This window comes from Macrotis lagotis, chromosome X, assembly GCF_037893015.1.
Source record: "Macrotis lagotis isolate mMagLag1 chromosome X, bilby.v1.9.chrom.fasta, whole genome shotgun sequence".
NCBI classification, from domain to species: Eukaryota; Metazoa; Chordata; class Mammalia; order Peramelemorphia; family Peramelidae; genus Macrotis; species Macrotis lagotis.
This window is the reverse complement of record NC_133666.1, coordinates 3,297,095-3,317,161: the sequence shown is the minus strand read 5'-3', so window position 1 is coordinate 3,317,161 and position 20,067 is coordinate 3,297,095. Positions and strand designations below refer to the sequence as shown.

Sequence of the window (20,067 nt, the reverse complement as noted above, 5' to 3'; positions counted from 1 at the left end):
TAGAGTTAAGAAATTTAAAGTCAGATCTCAAGGGTCTTACATCTTGACTAGTCTGTGTTCTCACTTCTACTGTCCCTTCTAACTCTATCTGTGTTCAACGTGCACTTTCCAAGTCAACAATCTTGATGCTAAAGTCATTCCCAGTTCCATCACTCTATTTTATGTGTTTTAAGGCATCTCTCATGCTTAATACTCTCAGTCCTTTGAATTTCCATCACATTGGTTTAAAACTCTAAGGAGGGGGGCAGCTAGGTGGCACAGTGGTTAAAGCACCTGCCCTGGAGTCAGGAGTTGCTGGGTTCAAATCTGGTCACGGGCATTTAATAATTGCCTAGCTGTGTGGCCTTGGGCAAGCCACTTAACCCCATTTGCCTTGAAAAAACCTAAAAAAAATTCTAAGGAGTTCTTTCAGAACTGATACTTACTGTCCTTATTTGGCTGCTACTGAATTTCCGTTGTTTCTATTGAGATGTATTCTTATTCATTCGATTTTCCATTCTTTTACAGTCTTAGTGGGCAAGCCACAGCAAACACTTGGGACATTCCACTTTGATCGATCCTATGCAATTCTCCAGGTTCTTCTGAGTGACATATTCCAAGGGGGCATTCCAGTTATGTAGACTCCATTTCCAGTTTGAAAGCCAAGAAAGATAGACAATCTGATCGGCATGGGACCTTGGATGTCTATTAATTCAAACCAAAACTTGCACAAGGATGATTTGTAAACCATCCCTCTAATGGCTCATCCAAGCTGCATGATAAGAGATCATTTCTATCATAACACTTTGTGTTATATAGGTAAGTTCCTTAGATTTGTGCCCGGAATGCCTTATATCTTGCCTAGTCTGCAGGCAAATTTCTACTACCACTTCTTCATATGCTCTTCTCTGTTCAACTGGCACTTTCCACGTGTGCAAAATTTTATTCTAAAGGCACAAGTAACACTGTCACTCTTTAATATGCCTTTTAGGCATTTCCCAAAATTGTCATTCAGAGACCTAAAGCCTTTTCTGCTCTGATCATAACTGTCGAAAGGTAAAACGGATCTGGGGTGGTGGTGTACTTACATTGAGTGTTTTCTGATGTCTTCTTGCTCTCGTTACAGGTACTTTATATGAAAACTTTTCAGGCATTATACTCCATGCACTTGGTCCTTCCCCCTTGATCAGTCTCATTCCATTTTCCATCTGGAGAGGACAATTGAGTGCCAAAGGACACATCTAGGTGGAATAGACTATACTTCTAGTTTTACATCACAGAAGGGTCGACTATCAATCTTAGGTGGGAGCTTGGATGTCAATGATTTTAAACCAAAACTAGCAAAGGCATGAATTGTGCATCCTCTTGATTGGTCATCCACATTCAGTGATGCGATGTTCCATTGCATCAAAAAAGTGTGTGTTCTATGGGGAGGAGCATTAAATTCTTAGCTAAAGCACTTTGAATCTTGGCTACTCTGTGTTCTCAGTTTTAGCCTCCTTTCTACCCCTGCCTTTCTGTCTTCAGCTGGCACTACCCAACTGACCGCTTTTGCGCTAAATTCATTAATAGTTCTCTCTCACTTAGGTCTTCTAAGGAATCTCTCAGGCTTGATATTTGGTGTCCTTGAGATTTCCATCACTGTTGTCAAAGATCTAAGGAGGTCTTTCCACTCAGATAATAACTGCCCAACGTGAACCACCCTGGGGGAGCTGATGTATTTGGGTTGTGTGCTTTGAGACATATTATTTTTCGATATGTTTTCAATACTTGAAGACCCTGTGTGGGCATGCCACTTCAATTACTTTGGACTTTCCACTTTGCTGGATCCTATGCCATTCTCTATTGTTTTCTGAGTATCATAACCAAAGGCCAATTTGAAGTTAAATGGAATACATTTCCAGTTTCACATGCAAGAATGATAGACTATGTGCACTAGATGGGACCTCGGATGTCCATTCATTCAAACCAAAACCTGCAGAACTCTGATTTCAAAACCAAGCCTCTAAATGGTCATCCGTGTGCACTGAGACACGTATCCATATCCTCATAGTTTGTGTTCTATATGTATGTTCTTTAAAGTCATGACTGAAAGGCCTTTTATCATGGCTAATCTCCATGCTCAGTTCTATCGTCCCTTCTACCTCTTCTCATCTGTGTTCAACCTGCACTTGCCACATGTGCAGTCTTTTATACTAAAGTCATTCTCAGAATTATCACTCTCTATTTTGCCTATTAAGGCATCTCCCAAAATTATCCATCCAAATTCTAAGGCCTTTCAGCTCTGATGATAACTGTCCAAAGTCATAAGCATCTTCGCTGCTTATATACTTACTTTTTGCGGTTTGAGACGACTACATGCTCTGTCATTGCAGCTTCCTTGTTTGAAGACTTTTGAAAGGATTCAACTCTATACTCTTGGTCCTCCCTCCTTGAACAGTCTCGTTCCACTTTCTGTCTCTTGAGGAGATTTGATAGTCAAAGGACACTTCGAAGCTGGATAGACTATAGGCCCCGTTTTACATCATGCAAAGTTAAACTATCTAACCTGGAAGGGATTTTGGATGTCTCTTATTTCAACACTAAAAGATGCAGAGCTATGAATTGTAAATCATCCCTCTGAATGGTCATCCATGTATCATGATAAGAGATCATTTTCATGATCACAGTTTGGGTTCTATAGGTACGTTCTTTAAATTTATGCCCAAAAGGCCTTATAACTTGGCTAGTCTCTAGGCTCAGTTCTACTGTCCCTTCTACATATGCTCTTCTGTGTTCAACTGGAACTTGCCACACGTGCAAACTTTTATTTTAAAGTCATAACCAACTCTATCACTCTTTATTATGCCTCTGAAGGCATCTCTCAAATCTGTCTTTCAAAGATGTAAAGCCATTTCTGCTCTGATGATATCTGTCCAAAGGTCAAAAGAATCGTGGCTGTTGATGTACTTACATTGGGTGGTTTCTGATGACTTCTGTTTCTCTCATTCCAGGTTCCCCGATTGAAGACTTTTCAGGCATTCTACTCCATGCACTTGCTCCATTCACCCTGATCAGTCTCATTCCATTTTCCATCTTCTCAGGAGACTTGAGAGCCCAAGGACACTTCCAGGTTCGATAGACTATGTTTCTAGTTTTACGTCACAGAACGATAGACTATCAAACCCAGGCGGGACCTCGGATATCAATGAGTTTATCCCAAAACTTGCAGAGCGATGAGTTGTGAATCTTCCTTACGAATGCTCTTCCACATTCAGTGATGACAGATCATTTGCATGGGAACAGTCGGTATGCTAGAGTTAAGAAATTTAAAGTCAGATCTCAAGGGTCTTACATCTTGACTAGTCTGTGTTCTCACTTCTACTGTCCCTTCTAACTCTATCTGTGTTCAACGTGCACTTTCCAAGTCAACAATCTTGATGCTAAAGTCATTCCCAGTTCCATCACTCTATTTTATGTGTTTTAAGGCATCTCTCATGCTTAATACTCTCAGTCCTTTGAATTTCCATCACATTGGTTTAAAACTCTAAGGAGGGGGGCAGCTAGGTGGCACAGTGGTTAAAGCACCTGCCCTGGAGTCAGGAGTTGCTGGGTTCAAATCTGGTCACGGGCATTTAATAATTGCCTAGTTGTGTGGCCTTGGGCAAGCCACTTAACCCCATTTGCCTTGAAAAACCTAAAAAAAATTCTAAGGAGTTCTTTCAGAACTGATACTTACTGTCCTTATTTGGCTGCTACTGAATTTCCGTTGTTTCTATTGAGATGTATTCTTATTCATTCGATTTTCCATTCTTTTACAGTCTTAGTGGGCAAGCCACAGCAAACACTTGGGACATTCCACTTTGATCGATCCTATGCAATTCTCCAGGTTCTTCTGAGTGACATATTCCAAGGGGGCATTCCAGTTATGTAGACTCCATTTCCAGTTTGAAAGCCAAGAAAGATAGACAATCTGATCGGCATGGGACCTTGGATGTCTATTAATTCAAACCAAAACTTGCACAATGATGATTTGTAAACCATCCCTCTAACGGCTCATCCAAGCTGCATGATAAGAGATCATTTCTATCATAACACTTTGTGTTATATAGGTAAGTTCCTTAGATTTGTGCCCGGAATGCCTTATATCTTGCCTAGTCTGCATGCAAATTTCTACTACCACTCTTCATATGCTCTTCTCTGTTCAACTGGCACTTTCCACGTGTGCAAAATTTTATTCTAAAGGCACAAGTAACACTGTCACTCTTTAATATGCCTTTTAGGCATTTCCCAAAATTGTCATTCAGAGACCTAAAGCCTTTTCTGCTCTGATCATAACTGTCGAAAGGTAAAATGGATCTGGGGTGGTGGTGTACTTACATTGAGTGTTTTCTGATGTCTTCTTGCTCTCGTTACAGGTACTTTATATGAAAACTTTTCAGGCATTATACTCCATGCACTTGGTCCTTCCTCCTTTCTTAGGTCTTCTAAGGAATCTCTCAGGCTTGATATTTGGTGTCCTTGAGATTTCCATCACTGTTGTCAAAGATCTAAGGAGGTCTTTCCACTCAGATAATAACTGCCCAACGTGAACCACCCGGGGGGAGCTGATGCATGCCACTTCAATCACTTTGGACTTTCCACTTTGATGGATCCTATGCCATTCTCCATTGTTTTCGGAATATCATAACCAAAGGCCAATTTGAAGTTAAATGGAATACATTTCCAGTTTCACATGCAAGAAAGATAGACTATGTACACTAGATGGGACCTCGGATGTCCATTCATTCAAATCAAAACCTGCAGAACTCTGATTTCAAAACCAAGCCTCTAAATGGTCATCCGTGTGCACTGAGACACGTATCCATATCCTCATAGTTTGTGTTCTATATGTATGTTCTTTAAAGTCATGACTGAAAGGCCTAATATCATGGCTAATCTCCATGCTCAGTTCTATCGTCCCTTCTACCTCTTCTCATCTGTGTTCAACCGGCACTTGCCACATGTGCAGTCTTTTATACTAAAGTCATTCTCAGAATTATCACTCTCTATTTTGCCTATTAAGGCATCTCCCAAAATTATCCATCCAACTTCTAAGGCCTTTCAGCTCTGATGATAACTGTCCAAAGTCATAAGCATCTTCGCTGCTTATATACTTACTTTTTGCGGTTTGAGACGACTACATGCTCTGTCATTGCAGCTTCCTTGTTTGAAGACTGTCACTCTTTAATATGCCTTTTAGGCATTTCCCAAAATTGTCATTCAGAGACCTAAAGCCTTTTCTGCTCTGATCATAACTGTCGAAAGGTAAAAAGGATCTGGGGTGGTGGTGTACTTACATTGAGTGTTTTCTGATGTCTTCTTGCTCTCGTTACAGGTACTTTATATGAAAACTTTTCAGGCATTATACTCCATGCACTGGTCCTTCCCCCTTGATCAGTCTCATTCCATTTTCCATCTGGAGAGGACAATTGAGAGCCAAAGGACACATCTAGGTGGAATAGACTATACTTCTAGTTTTACATCACAGAAGGGTCGACTATCAATCTTAGGTGGGAGCTTGGATGTCAATGATTTTAAACCAAAACTAGCAAAGGCATGAATTGTGCATCCTCTTGATTGGTCATCCACATTCAGTGATGCGATGTTCCATTGCATCAAAAATGTGTGTGTTCTATGGGGAGGAGCATTAAATTCATAGCTAAAGCACTTTGAATCTTGGCTACTCTGTGTTCTCAGTTTTAGCCTCCTTTCTACCCCTGCCTTTCTGTCTTCAGCTGGCACTACCCAACTGACCGCTTTTGCGCTAAATTCATTAATAGTTCTCTCTCACTTAGGTCTTCTAAGGAATCTCTCAGGCTTGATATTTGGTGTCCTTGAGATTTCCATCACTGTTGTCAAAGATCTAAGGAGGTCTTTCCACTCAGATAATAACTGCCCAACGTGAACCACCCTGGGGGAGCTGATGTATTTGGGTTGTGTGCTTTGAGACATATTATTTTTCGATATGTTTTCAATACCTGAAGACCCTGTGTGGGCATGGCACTTCAATCACTTTGGACTTTCCACTTTGATGGATCCTATGCCATTCTCCATTGTTTTCGGAGTATCATAACCAAAGGCCAATTTGAAGTTAAATGGAATACATTTCCAGTTTCACATGCAAGAAAGATAGACTATGTGCACTAGATGGGACCTCGGATGTCCATTCATTCAAACCAAAACCTGCAGAACTCTGATTTCAAAACCAAGCCTCTAAATGGTCATCCGTGTGCACTGAGACACGTATCCATATCCTCATAGTTTGTGTTCTATATGTATGTTCTTTAAAGTCATGACTGAAAGGCCTTATATCATGGCTAATCTCCATGCTCAGTTCTATCGTCCCTTCTACCTCTTCTCATCTGTGTTCAACGGGCACTTGCCACATGTGCAGTCTTTTATACTAAAGTCATTCTCAGAATTATCACTCTCTATTTTGCCTATTAAGGCATCTCCCAAAATTATCCATCCAACTTCTAAGGCCTTTCAGCTCTGATGATAACTGTCCAAAGTCATAAGCATCTTCGCTGCTTATATACTTACTTTTTGCGGTTTGTGACGACTACATGCTCTGTCATTGCAGCTTCCTTGTTTGAAGACTTTTGAAAGGATTCAACTCTATACTCTTGGTCCTCCCTCCTTGAACAGTCTCGTTCCACTTTCCGTCTCTTGAGGAGATTTGATAGTAAAAGGACACTTCCAAGCTGGATAGACTATAGGCCCCGTTTTACATCATGCAAAGTTAAACTATCTAACCTGGAAGGGATTTTGGATGTCTCTTATTTCAACACTAAAACATGCAGAGCTATGAATTGTAAATCATCCCTCTGAATGGTCATCCATGTATCATGATAAGAGATCATTTTCATGATCACAGTTTGGGTTCTATAGGTACGTTCTTTAAATTTATGCCCAAAAGGCCTTATAACTTGGCTAGTCTCTAGGCTCAGTTCTACTGTCCCTTCTACATATGCTCTTCTGTGTTCAACTGGAACTTGCCACACGTGCAAACTTTTATTTTAAAGTCATAACCAACTCTATCACTCTTTATTATGCCTCTGAAGGCATCTCTCAAATCTGTCTTTCAAAGATGTAAAGCCATTTCTGCTCTGATGATATCTGTCCAAAGGTCAAAAGAATCGTGGCTGTTGATGTACTTACATTGGGTGGTTTCTGATGACTTCTGTTTCTCTCATTCCAGGTTCCCCGATTGAAGACTTTTCAGGCATTCTACTCCATGCACTTGCTCCATTCACCCTGATCAGTCTCATTCCATTTTCCATCTTCTCAGGAGACTTGAGAGCCCAAGGACACTTCCAGGTTCGATAGACTATGTTTCTAGTTTTACGTCACAGAACGATAGACTATCAAACCCAGGCGGGACCTCGGATATCAATGAGTTTATCCCAAAACTTGCAGAGCGATGAGTTGTGAATCTTCCTTACGAATGCTCTTCCACATTCAGTGATGACAGATCATTTGCATGGGAACAGTCGGTATGCTAGAGTTAAGAAATTTAAAGTCAGATCTCAAGGGTCTTACATCTTGACTAGTCTGTGTTCTCACTTCTACTGTCCCTTCTAACTCTATCTGTGTTCAACGTGCACTTTCCAAGTCAACAATCTTGATGCTAAAGTCATTCCCAGTTCCATCACTCTATTTTATGTGTTTTAAGGCATCTCTCATGCTTAAAACTCTCAGTCCTTTGAATTTCCATCACATTGGTTTAAAACTCTAAGGAGGGGGGCAGCTAGGTGGCACAGTGGTTAAAGCACCTGCCCTGGAGTCAGGAGTTGCTGGGTTCAAATCTGGTCACGGGCATTTAATAATTGCCTAGCTGTGTGGCCTTGGGCAAGCCACTTAACCCCATTTGCCTTGAAAAACCTAAAAAAAATTCTAAGGAGTTCTTTCAGAACTGATACTTACTGTCCTTATTTGGCTGCTACTGAATTTCCGTTGTTTCTATTGAGATGTATTCTTATTCATTCGATTTTCCATTCTTTTACAGTCTTAGTGGGCAAGCCACAGCAAACACTTGGGACATTCCACTTTGATCGATCCTATGCAATTCTCCAGGTTCTTCTGAGTGACATATTCCAAGGGGGCATTCCAGTTATGTAGACTCCATTTCCAGTTTGAAAGCCAAGAAAGATAGACAATCTGATCGGCATGGGACCTTGGATGTCTATTAATTCAAACCAAAACTTGCACAAGGATGATTTGTAAACCATCCCTCTAACGGCTCATCCAAGCTGCATGATAAGAGATCATTTCTATCATAACACTTTGTGTTATATAGGTAAGTTCCTTAGATTTGTGCCCGGAATGCCTTATATCTTGCCTAGTCTGCATGCAAATTTCTACTACCACTTCTTCATATGCTCTTCTCTGTTCAACTGGCACTTTCCACGTGTGCAAAATTTTATTCTAAAGGCACAAGTAACACTGTCACTCTTTAATATGCCTTTTAGGCATTTCCCAAAATTGTCATTCAGAGACCTAAAGCCTTTTCTGCTCTGATCATAACTGTCGAAAGGTAAAAAGGATCTGGGGTGGTGGTGTACTTACATTGAGTGTTTTCTGATGTCTTCTTGCTCTCGTTACAGGTACTTTATATGAAAACTTTTCAGGCATTATACTCCATGCACTTGGTCCTTCCCCCTTGATCAGTCTCATTCCATTTTCCATCTGGAGAGGACAATTGAGAGCCAAAGGACACATCTAGGTGGAATAGACTATACTTCTAGTTTTACATCACAGAAGGGTCGACTATCAATCTTAGGTGGGAGCTTGGATGTCAATGATTTTAAACCAAAACTAGCAAAGGCATGAATTGTGCATCCTCTTGATTGGTCATCCACATTCAGTGATGCGATGTTCCATTGCATCAAAAAAGTGTGTGTTCTATGGGGAGGAGCATTAAATTCATAGCTAAAGCACTTTGAATCTTGGCTACTCTGTGTTCTCAGTTTTAGCCTCCTTTCTACCCCTGCCTTTCTGTCTTCAGCTGGCACTACCCAACTGACCGCTTTTGCGCTAAATTCATTAATAGTTCTCTCTCACTTAGGTCTTCTAAGGAATCTCTCAGGCTTGATATTTGGTGTCCTTGAGATTTCCATCACTGTTGTCAAAGATCTAAGGAGGTCTTTCCACTCAGATAATAACTGCCCAACGTGAACCACCCTGGGGGAGCTGATGTATTTGGGTTGTGTGCTTTGAGACATATTATTTTTCGATATGTTTTCAATACTTGAAGACCCTGTGTGGGCATGCCACTTCAATCACTTTGGACTTTCCACTTTGATGGATCCTATGCCATTCTCCATTGTTTTCGGAGTATCATAACCAAAGGCCAATTTGAAGTTAAATGGAATACATTTCCAGTTTCACATGCAAGAAAGATAGACTATGTGCACTAGATGGGACCTCGGATGTCCATTCATTCAAACCAAAACCTGCAGAACTCTGATTTCAAAACCAAGCCTCTAAATGGTCATCCGTGTGCACTGAGACACGTATCCATATCCTCATAGTTTGTGTTCTATATGTATGTTCTTTAAAGTCATGACTGAAAGGCCTTATATCATGGCTAATCTCCATGCTCAGTTCTATCGTCCCTTCTACCTCTTCTCATCTGTGTTCAACCGGCACTTGCCACATGTGCAGTCTTTTATACTAAAGTCATTCTCAGAATTATCACTCTCTATTTTGCCTATTAAGGCATCTCCCAAAATTATCCATCCAACTTCTAAGGCCTTTCAGCTCTGATGATAACTGTCCAAAGTCATAAGCATCTTCGCTGCTTATATACTTACTTTTTGCGGTTTGTGACGACTACATGCTCTGTCATTGCAGCTTCCTTGTTTGAAGACTTTTGAAAGGATTCAACTCTATACTCTTGGTCCTCCCTCCTTGAACAGTCTCATTCCACTTTCCGTCTCTTGAGGAGATTTGATAGTCAAAGGACACTTCCAAGCTGGATAGACTATAGGCCCCGTTTTACATCATGCAAAGTTAAACTATCTAACCTGGAAGGGATTTTGGATGTCTCTTATTTCAACACTAAAACATGCAGAGTTATGAATTGTAAATCATCCCTCTGAATGGTCATCCATGTATCATGATAAGAGATCATTTTCATGATCACAGTTTGGGTTCTATAGGTACGTTCTTTAAATTTATGCCCAAAAGGCCTTATAACTTGGCTAGTCTCTAGGCTCAGTTCTACTGTCCCTTCTACATATGCTCTTCTGTGTTCAACTGGAACTTGCCACACGTGCAAACTTTTATTTTAAAGTCATAACCAACTCTATCACTCTTTATTATGCCTCTGAAGGCATCTCTCAAATCTGTCTTTCAAAGATGTAAAGCCATTTCTGCTCTGATGATATCTGTCCAAAGGTCAAAAGAATCGTGGCTGTTGATGTACTTACATTGGGTGGTTTCTGATGACTTCTGTTTCTCTCATTCCAGGTTCCCCGATTGAAGACTTTTCAGGCATTCTACTCCATGCCTTGCTCCATTCACCCTGATCAGTCTCATTCCATTTTCCATCTTCTCAGGAGACTTGAGAGCCCAAGGACACTTCCAGGTTCGATAGACTATGTTTCTAGTTTTACGTCACAGAACGATAGACTATCAAACCCAGGCGGGACCTCGGATATCAATGAGTTTATCCCAAAACTTGCAGAGCGATGAGTTGTGAATCTTCCTTACGAATGCTCTTCCACATTCAGTGATGACAGATCATTTGCATGGGAACAGTCGGTATGCTAGAGTTAAGAAATTTAAAGTCAGATCTCAAGGGTCTTACATCTTGACTAGTCTGTGTTCTCACTTCTACTGTCCCTTCTAACTCTATCTGTGTTCAACGTGCACTTTCCAAGTCAACAATCTTGATGCTAAAGTCATTCCCAGTTCCATCACTCTATTTTATGTGTTTTAAGGCATCTCTCATGCTTAAAACTCTCAGTCCTTTGAATTTCCATCACATTGGTTTAAAACTCTAAGGAGGGGGGCAGCTAGGTGGCACAGTGGTTAAAGCACCTGCCCTGGAGTCAGGAGTTGCTGGGTTCAAATCTGGTCACGGGCATTTAATAATTGCCTAGCTGTGTGGCCTTGGGCAAGCCACTTAACCCCATTTGCCTTGAAAAACCTAAAAAAAATTCTAAGGAGTTCTTTCAGAACTGATACTTACTGTCCTTATTTGGCTGCTACTGAATTTCCGTTGTTTCTATTGAGATGTATTCTTATTCATTCGATTTTCCATTCTTTTACAGTCTTAGTGGGCAAGCCACAGCAAACACTTGGGACATTCCACTTTGATCGATCCTATGCAATTCTCCAGGTTCTTCTGAGTGACATATTCCAAGGGGGCATTCCAGTTATGTAGACTCCATTTCCAGTTTGAAAGCCAAGAAAGATAGACAATCTGATCGGCATGGGACCTTGGATGTCTATTAATTCAAACCAAAACTTGCACAAGGATGATTTGTAAACCATCCCTCTAACGGCTCATCCAAGCTGCATGATAAGAGATCATTTCTATCATAACAGTATGTGTTATATAGGTAAGTTCCTTAGATTTGTGCCCGGAATGCCTTATATCTTGCCTAGTCTGCATGCAAATTTCTACTACCACTTCTTCATATGCTCTTCTCTGTTCAACTGGCACTTTCCACGTGTGCAAAATTTTATTCTAAAGGCACAAGTAACACTGTCACTCTTTAATATGCCTTTTAGGCATTTCCCAAAATTGTCATTCAGAGACCTAAAGCCTTTTCTGCTCTGATCATAACTGTCGAAAGGTAAAAAGGATCTGGGGTGGTGGTGTACTTACATTGAGTGTTTTCTGATGTCTTCTTGCTCTCGTTACAGGTACTTTATATGAAAACTTTTCAGGCATTATACTCCATGCACTTGGTCCTTCCCCCTTGATCAGTCTCATTCCATTTTCCATCTGGAGAGGACAATTGAGAGCCAAAGGACACATCTAGGTGGAATAGACTATACTTCTAGTTTTACATCACAGAAGGGTCGACTATCAATCTTAGGTGGGAGCTTGGATGTCAATGATTTTAAACCAAAACTAGCAAAGGCATGAATTGTGCATCCTCTTGATTGGTCATCCACATTCAGTGATGCGATGTTCCATTGCATCAAAAAAGTGTGTGTTCTATGGGGAGGAGCATTAAATTCATAGCTAAAGCACTTTGAATCTTGGCTACTCTGTGTTCTCAGTTTTAGCCTCCTTTCTACCCCTGCCTTTCTGTCTTCAGCTGGCACTACCCAACTGACCGCTTTTGCGCTAAATTCATTAATAGTTCTCTCTCACTTAGGTCTTCTAAGGAATCTCTCAGGCTTGATATTTGGTGTCCTTGAGATTTCCATCACTGTTGTCAAAGATCTAAGGAGGTCTTTCCACTCAGATAATAACTGCCCAACGTGAACCACCCTGGGGGAGCTGATGTATTTGGGTTGTGTGCTTTGAGACATATTATTTTTCGATATGTTTTCAATACCTGAAGACCCTGTGTGGGCATGGCACTTCAATCACTTTGGACTTTCCACTTTGATGGATCCTATGCCATTCTCCATTGTTTTCGGAGTATCATAACCAAAGGCCAATTTGAAGTTAAATGGAATACATTTCCAGTTTCACATGCAAGAAAGATAGACTATGTGCACTAGATGGGACCTCGGATGTCCATTCATTCAAACCAAAACCTGCAGAACTCTGATTTCAAAACCAAGCCTCTAAATGGTCATCCGTGTGCACTGAGACACGTATCCATATCCTCATAGTTTGTGTTCTATATGTATGTTCTTTAAAGTCATGACTGAAAGGCCTTATATCATGGCTAATCTCCATGCTCAGTTCTATCGTCCCTTCTACCTCTTCTCATCTGTGTTCAACCGGCACTTGCCACATGTGCAGTCTTTTATACTAAAGTCATTCTCAGAATTATCACTCTCTATTTTGCCTATTAAGGCATCTCCCAAAATTATCCATCCAACTTCTAAGGCCTTTCAGCTCTGATGATAACTGTCCAAAGTCATAAGCATCTTCGCTGCTTATATACTTACTTTTTGCGGTTTGTGACGACTACATGCTCTGTCATTGCAGCTTCCTTGTTTGAAGACTTTTGAAAGGATTCAACTCTATACTCTGGGTCCTCCCTCCTTGAACAGTCTCATTCCACTTTCCGTCTGTTGAGGAGATTTCATAGTCAAAGGACACTTCCAAGCTGGATAGACTATAGGCCCCGTTTTACATCATGCAAAGTTAAACTATCTAACCTGGAAGGGATTTTGGATGTCTCTTATTTCAACACTAAAACATGCAGAGTTATGAATTGTAAATCATCCCTCTGAATGGTCATCCATGTATCATGATAAGAGATCATTTTCATGATCACAGTTTGGGTTCTATAGGTACGTTCTTTAAATTTATGCCCAAAAGGCCTTATAACTTGGCTAGTCTCTAGGCTCAGTTCTACTGTCCCTTCTACATATGCTCTTCTGTGTTCAACTGGAACTTGCCACACGTGCAAACTTTTATTTTAAAGTCATAACCAACTCTATCACTCTTTATTATGCCTCTGAAGGCATCTCTCAAATCTGTCTTTCAAAGATGTAAAGCCATTTCTGCTCTGATGATATCTGTCCAAAGGTCAAAAGAATCGTGGCTGTTGATGTACTTACATTGGGTGGTTTCTGATGACTTCTGTTTCTCTCATTCCAGGTTCCCCGATTGAAGACTTTTCAGGCATTCTACTCCATGTGCTTGCTCCATTCACCCTGATCAGTCTCATTCCATTTTCCATCTTCTCAGGAGACTTGAGAGCCCAAGGACACTTCCAGGTTCGATAGACTATGTTTCTAGTTTTACGTCACAGAACGATAGACTATCAAACCCAGGCGGGACCTCGGATATCAATGAGTTTATCCCAAAACTTGCAGAGCGATGAGTTGTGAATCTTCCTTACGAATGCTCTTCCACATTCAGTGATGACAGATCATTTGCATGGGAACAGTCGGTATGCTAGAGTTAAGAAATTTAAAGTCAGATCTCAAGGGTCTTACATCTTGACTAGTCTGTGTTCTCACTTCTACTGTCCCTTCTAACTCTATCTGTGTTCAACGTGCACTTTCCAAGTCAACAATCTTGATGCTAAAGTCATTCCCAGTTCCATCACTCTATTTTATGTGTTTTAAGGCATCTCTCATGCTTAAAACTCTCAGTCCTTTGAATTTCCATCACATTGGTTTAAAACTCTAAGGAGGGGGGCAGCTAGGTGGCACAGTGGTTAAAGCACCTGCCCTGGAGTCAGGAGTTGCTGGGTTCAAATCTGGTCACGGGCATTTAATAATTGCCTAGCTGTGTGGCCTTGGGCAAGCCACTTAACCCCATTTGCCTTGAAAAACCTAAAAAAAATTCTAAGGAGTTCTTTCAGAACTGATACTTACTGTCCTTATTTGGCTGCTACTGAATTTCCGTTGTTTCTATTGAGATGTATTCTTATTCATTCGATTTTCCATTCTTTTACAGTCTTAGTGGGCAAGCCACAGCAAACACTTGGGACATTCCACTTTGATCGATCCTATGCAATTCTCCAGGTTCTTCTGAGTGACATATTCCAAGGGGGCATTCCAGTTATGTAGACTCCATTTCCAGTTTGAAAGCCAAGAAAGATAGACAATCTGATCGGCATGGGACCTTGGATGTCTATTAATTCAAACCAAAACTTGCACAAGGATGATTTGTAAACCATCCCTCTAACGGCTCATCCAAGCTGCATGATAAGAGATCATTTCTATCATAACAGTATGTGTTATATAGGTAAGTTCCTTAGATTTGTGCCCGGAATGCCTTATATCTTGCCTAGTCTGCATGCAAATTTCTACTACCACTTCTTCATATGCTCTTCTCTGTTCAACTGGCACTTTCCACGTGTGCAAAATTTTATTCTAAAGGCACAAGTAACACTGTCACTCTTTAATATGCCTTTTAGGCATTTCCCAAAATTGTCATTCAGAGACCTAAAGCCTTTTCTGCTCTGATCATAACTGTCGAAAGGTAAAAAGGATCTGGGGTGGTGGTGTACTTACATTGAGTGTTTTCTGATGTCTTCTTGCTCTCGTTACAGGTACTTTATATGAAAACTTTTCAGGCATTATACTCCATGCACTTGGTCCTTCCCCCTTGATCAGTCTCATTCCATTTTCCATCTGGAGAGGACAATTGAGAGCCAAAGGACACATCTAGGTGGAATAGACTATACTTCTAGTTTTACATCACAGAAGGGTCGACTATCAATCTTAGGTGGGAGCTTGGATGTCAATGATTTTAAACCAAAACTAGCAAAGGCATGAATTGTGCATCCTCTTGATTGGTCATCCACATTCAGTGATGCGATGTTCCATTGCATCAAAAAAGTGTGTGTTCTATGGGGAGGAGCATTAAATTCATAGCTAAAGCACTTTGAATCTTGGCTACTCTGTGTTCTCAGTTTTAGCCTCCTTTCTACCCCTGCCTTTCTGTCTTCAGCTGGCACTACCCAACTGACCGCTTTTGCGCTAAATTCATTAATAGTTCTCTCTCACTTAGGTCTTCTAAGGAATCTCTCAGGCTTGATATTTGGTGTCCTTGAGATTTCCATCACTGTTGTCAAAGATCTAAGGAGGTCTTTCCACTCAGATAATAACTGCCCAACGTGAACCACCCTGGGGGAGCTGATGTATTTGGGTTGTGTGCTTTGAGACATATTATTTTTCGATATGTTTTCAATACCTGAAGACCCTGTGTGGGCATGCCACTTCAATCACTTTGGACTTTCCACTTTGATGGATCCTATGCCATTCTCCATTGTTTTCGGAGTATCATAACCAAAGGCCAATTTGAAGTTAAATGGAATACATTTCCAGTTTCACATGCAAGAAAGATAGACTATGTGCACTAGATGGGACCTCGGATGTCCATTCATTCAAACCAAAACCTGCAGAACTCTGATTTCAAAACCAAGCCTCTAAATGGTCATCTGTGTGCACTGAGACACGTATCCATATCCTCATAGTTTGTGTTCTATATGTATGTTCTTTAAAGTCATGACTGAAAGGCCTTATATCATGGCTAATCTCCATGCTCAGTTCTATCGTCCCTTCTACCTCTTCTCATCTGTGTTCAACCGGCACTTGCCACATGTGCAGTCTTTTATACTAAAGTCATTCTCAGAATTATCACTCTCTATTTTGCCTATTAAGGCATCTCCCAAAATTATCCATCCAACTTCTAAGGCCTTTCAGCTCTGATGATAACTGTCCAAAGTCATAAGCATCTTCGCTGCTTATATACTTACTTTTTGCGGTTTGTGACGACTACATGCTCTGTCATTGCAGCTTCCTTGTTTGAAGACTTTTGAAAGGATTCAACTCTATACTCTGGGTCCTCCCTCCTTGAACAGTCTCATTCCACTTTCCGTCTGTTGAGGAGATTTCATAGTCAAAGGACACTTCCAAGCTGGATAGACTATAGGCCCCGTTTTACATCATGCAAAGTTAAACTATCTAACCTGGAAGGGATTTTGGATGTCTCTTATTTCAACACTAAAACATGCAGAGTTATGAATTGTAAATCATCCCTCTGAATGGTCATCCATGTATCATGATAAGAGATCATTTTCATGATCACAGTTTGGGTTCTATAGGTACGTTCTTTAAATTTATGCCCAAAAGGCCTTATAACTTGGCTAGTCTCTAGGCTCAGTTCTACTGTCCCTTCTACATATGCTCTTCTGTGTTCAACTGGAACTTGCCACACGTGCAAACTTTTATTTTAAAGTCATAACCAACTCTATCACTCTTTATTATGCCTCTGAAGGCATCTCTCAAATCTGTCTTTCAAAGATGTAAAGCCATTTCTGCTCTGATGATATCTGTCCAAAGGTCAAAAGAATCGTGGCTGTTGATGTACTTACATTGGGTGGTTTCTGATGACTTCTGTTTCTCTCATTCCAGGTTCCCCGATTGAAGACTTTTCAGGCATTCTACTCCATGTGCTTGCTCCATTCACCCTGATCAGTCTCATTCCATTTTCCATCTTCTCAGGAGACTTGAGAGCCCAAGGACACTTCCAGGTTCGATAGACTATGTTTCTAGTTTTACGTCACAGAACGATAGACTATCAAACCCAGGCGGGACCTCGGATATCAATGAGTTTATCCCAAAACTTGCAGAGCGATGAGTTGTGAATCTTCCTTACGAATGCTCTTCCACATTCAGTGATGACAGATCATTTGCATGGGAACAGTCGGTATGCTAGAGTTAAGAAATTTAAAGTCAGATCTCAAGGGTCTTACATCTTGACTAGTCTGTGTTCTCACTTCTACTGTCCCTTCTAACTCTATCTGTGTTCAACGTGCACTTTCCAAGTCAACAATCTTGATGCTAAAGTCATTCCCAGTTCCATCACTCTATTTTATGTGTTTTAAGGCATCTCTCATGCTTAATACTCTCAGTCCTTTGAATTTCCATCACATTGGTTTAAAACTCTAAGGAGGGGGGCAGCTAGGTGGCACAGTGGATAAAGCACCTGCCCTGGAGTCAGGAGTAGCTGGGTTCAAATCTGGTCACGGGCATTTAATAATTGCCTAGCTGTGTGGCCTTGGGCAAGCCACTTAACCCCATTTGCCTTGAAAAACCTAAAAAAAATTCTAAGGAGTTCTTTCAGAACTGATACTTACTGTCCTTATTTGGCTGCTACTGAATTTCCGTTGTTTCTATTGAGATGTATTCTTATTCATTCGATTTTCCATTCTTTTACAGTCTTAGTGGGCAAGCCACAGCAAACACTTGGGACATTCCACTTTGATCGATCCTATGCAATTCTCCAGGTTCTTCTGAGTGACATATTCCAAGGGGGCATTCCAGTTATGTAGACTCCATTTCCAGTTTGAAAGCCAAGAAAGATAGACAATCTGATCGGCATGGGACCTTGGATGTCTATTAATTCAAACCAAAACTTGCACAAGGATGATTTGTAAACCATCCCTCTAACGGCTCATCCAAGCTGCATGATAAGAGATCATTTCTATCATAACAGTATGTGTTATATAGGTAAGTTCCTTAGATTTGTGCCCGGAATGCCTTATATCTTGCCTAGTCTGCATGCAAATTTCTACTACCACTTCTTCATATGCTCTTCTCTGTTCAACTGGCACTTTCCACGTGTGCAAAATTTTATTCTAAAGGCACAAGTAACACTGTCACTCTTTAATATGCCTTTTAGGCATTTCCCAAAATTGTCATTCAGAGACCTAAAGCCTTTTCTGCTCTGATCATAACTGTCGAAAGGTAAAAAGGATCTGGGGTGGTGGTGTACTTACATTGAGTGTTTTCTGATGTCTTCTTGCTCTCATTACAGGTACTTTATATGAAAACTTTTCAGGCATTATACTCCATGCACGTGGTCCTTCCCCCTTGATCAGTCTCATTCCATTTTCCATCTGGAGAGGACAATTGAGAGCCAAAGGACACATCTAGGTGGAATAGACTATACTTCTAGTTTTACATCACAGAAGGGTCGACTATCAATCTTAGGTGGGAGCTTGGATGTCAATGATTTTAAACCAAAACTAGCAAAGGCATGAATTGTGCATCCTCTTGATTGGTCATCCACATTCAGTGATGCGATGTTCCATTGCATCAAAAATGTGTGTGTTCTATGGGGAGGAGCATTAAATTCATAGCTAAAGCACTTTGAATCTTGGCTACTCTGTGTTCTCAGTTTTAGCCTCCTTTCTACCCCTGCCTTTCTGTCTTCACCTGGCACTACCCAACTGACCGCTTTTGCGCTAAATTCATTAATAGTTCTCTCTCAGTTAGGTCTTCTAAGGAATCTCTCAGGCTTGATATTTGGTGTCCTTGAGATTTCCATCACTGTTGTCAAAGATCTAAGGAGGTCTTTCCACTCAGATAATAACTGCCCAACGTGAACCACCCTGGGGGAGCTGATGTATTTGGGTTGTGTGCTTTGAGACATATTATTTTTCGATATGTTTTCAATACTTGAAGACCCTGTGTGGGCATGCCACTTCAATTACTTTGGACTTTCCACTTTGATGGATCCTATGCCATTCTCCATTGTTTTCGGAGTATCATAACCAAAGGCCAATTTGAAGTTAAATGGAATACATTTCCAGTTTCACATGCAAGAAAGATAGACTATGTGCACTAGATGGGACCTCGGATGTCCATTCATTCAAACCAAAACCTGCAGAACTCTGATTTCAAAACCAAGCCTCTAAATGGTCATCTGTGTGCACTGAGACACGTATCCATATCCTCATAGTTTGTGTTCTATATGTATGTTCTTTAAAGTCATGACTGAAAGGCCTTATATCATGGCTAATCTCCATGCTCAGTTCTATCGTCCCTTCTACCTCTTCTCATCTGTGTTCAACGGGCACTTGCCACATGTGCAGTCTTTTATACTAAAGTCATTCTCAGAATTATCACTCTCTATTTTGCCTATTAAGGCATCTCCCAAATTTATCCATCCAACTTCTAAGGCCTTTCAGCTCTGATGATAACTGTCCAAAGTCATAAGCATCTTCGCTGCTTATATACTTACTTTTTGCGGTTTGTGACGACTACATGCTCTGTCATTGCAGCTTCCTTGTTTGAAGACTTTTGAAAGGATTCAACTCTATACTCTGGGTCCTCCCTCCTTGAACAGTCTCATTCCACTTTCTGTCTCTTGAGGAGATTTGATAGTCAAAGGACACTTCCAAGCTGGATAGACTATAGGCCCCGTTTTACATCATGCAAAGTTAAACTATCTAACCTGGAAGGGATTTTGGATGTCTCTTATTTCAACACTAAAACATGCAGAGCTATGAATTGTAAATCATCCCTCTGAATGGTCATCCATGTATCATGATAAGAGATCATTTTCATGATCACAGTTTGGGTTCTATAGGTACGTTCTTTAAATTTATGCCCAAAAGGCCTTATAACTTGGCTAGTCTGTATGCTCAGTTCTACTGTCCCTTCTACATACGCTCTTCT

The 20,067-nt window shown here is 40.7% G+C and overlaps 3 long non-coding RNA genes across 4 annotated transcripts; all 3 read right to left on the bottom strand.

Moving 5' to 3' along the window:
* Positions 1-886: 886 nt before the first annotated feature.
* Positions 887-3,968, bottom strand: LOC141502815 (uncharacterized). Of its 2 annotated transcripts, XR_012472656.1 has the most exons (4): positions 3,698-3,968; positions 2,933-3,272; positions 2,315-2,439; positions 887-1,187 (listed from the first exon to the last, which is right to left on the bottom strand). It is a non-coding gene; the product is annotated as an uncharacterized LOC141502815 (long non-coding RNA). The 2 variants fall into 2 exon arrangements; XR_012472657.1 differs by lacking the exon at positions 2,315-2,439.
* A 3,199-nt stretch (positions 3,969-7,167) lies between these two features.
* Positions 7,168-9,923, bottom strand: LOC141502254 (uncharacterized). Its single transcript, XR_012472475.1, has 3 exons — positions 9,816-9,923; positions 7,927-8,688; positions 7,168-7,501 (listed from the first exon to the last, which is right to left on the bottom strand). It is a non-coding gene; the product is annotated as an uncharacterized LOC141502254 (long non-coding RNA).
* Positions 9,924-10,522: 599 nt separating this feature from the next.
* LOC141498738 (uncharacterized) lies at positions 10,523-19,717 on the bottom strand. Its single transcript, XR_012471698.1, has 9 exons — positions 19,631-19,717; positions 17,742-18,503; positions 16,977-17,316; positions 16,359-16,481; positions 14,470-15,231; positions 13,705-14,044; positions 13,087-13,209; positions 11,198-11,959; positions 10,523-10,772 (listed from the first exon to the last, which is right to left on the bottom strand). It is a non-coding gene; the product is annotated as an uncharacterized LOC141498738 (long non-coding RNA).
* Positions 19,718-20,067: the final 350 nt, after the last annotated feature.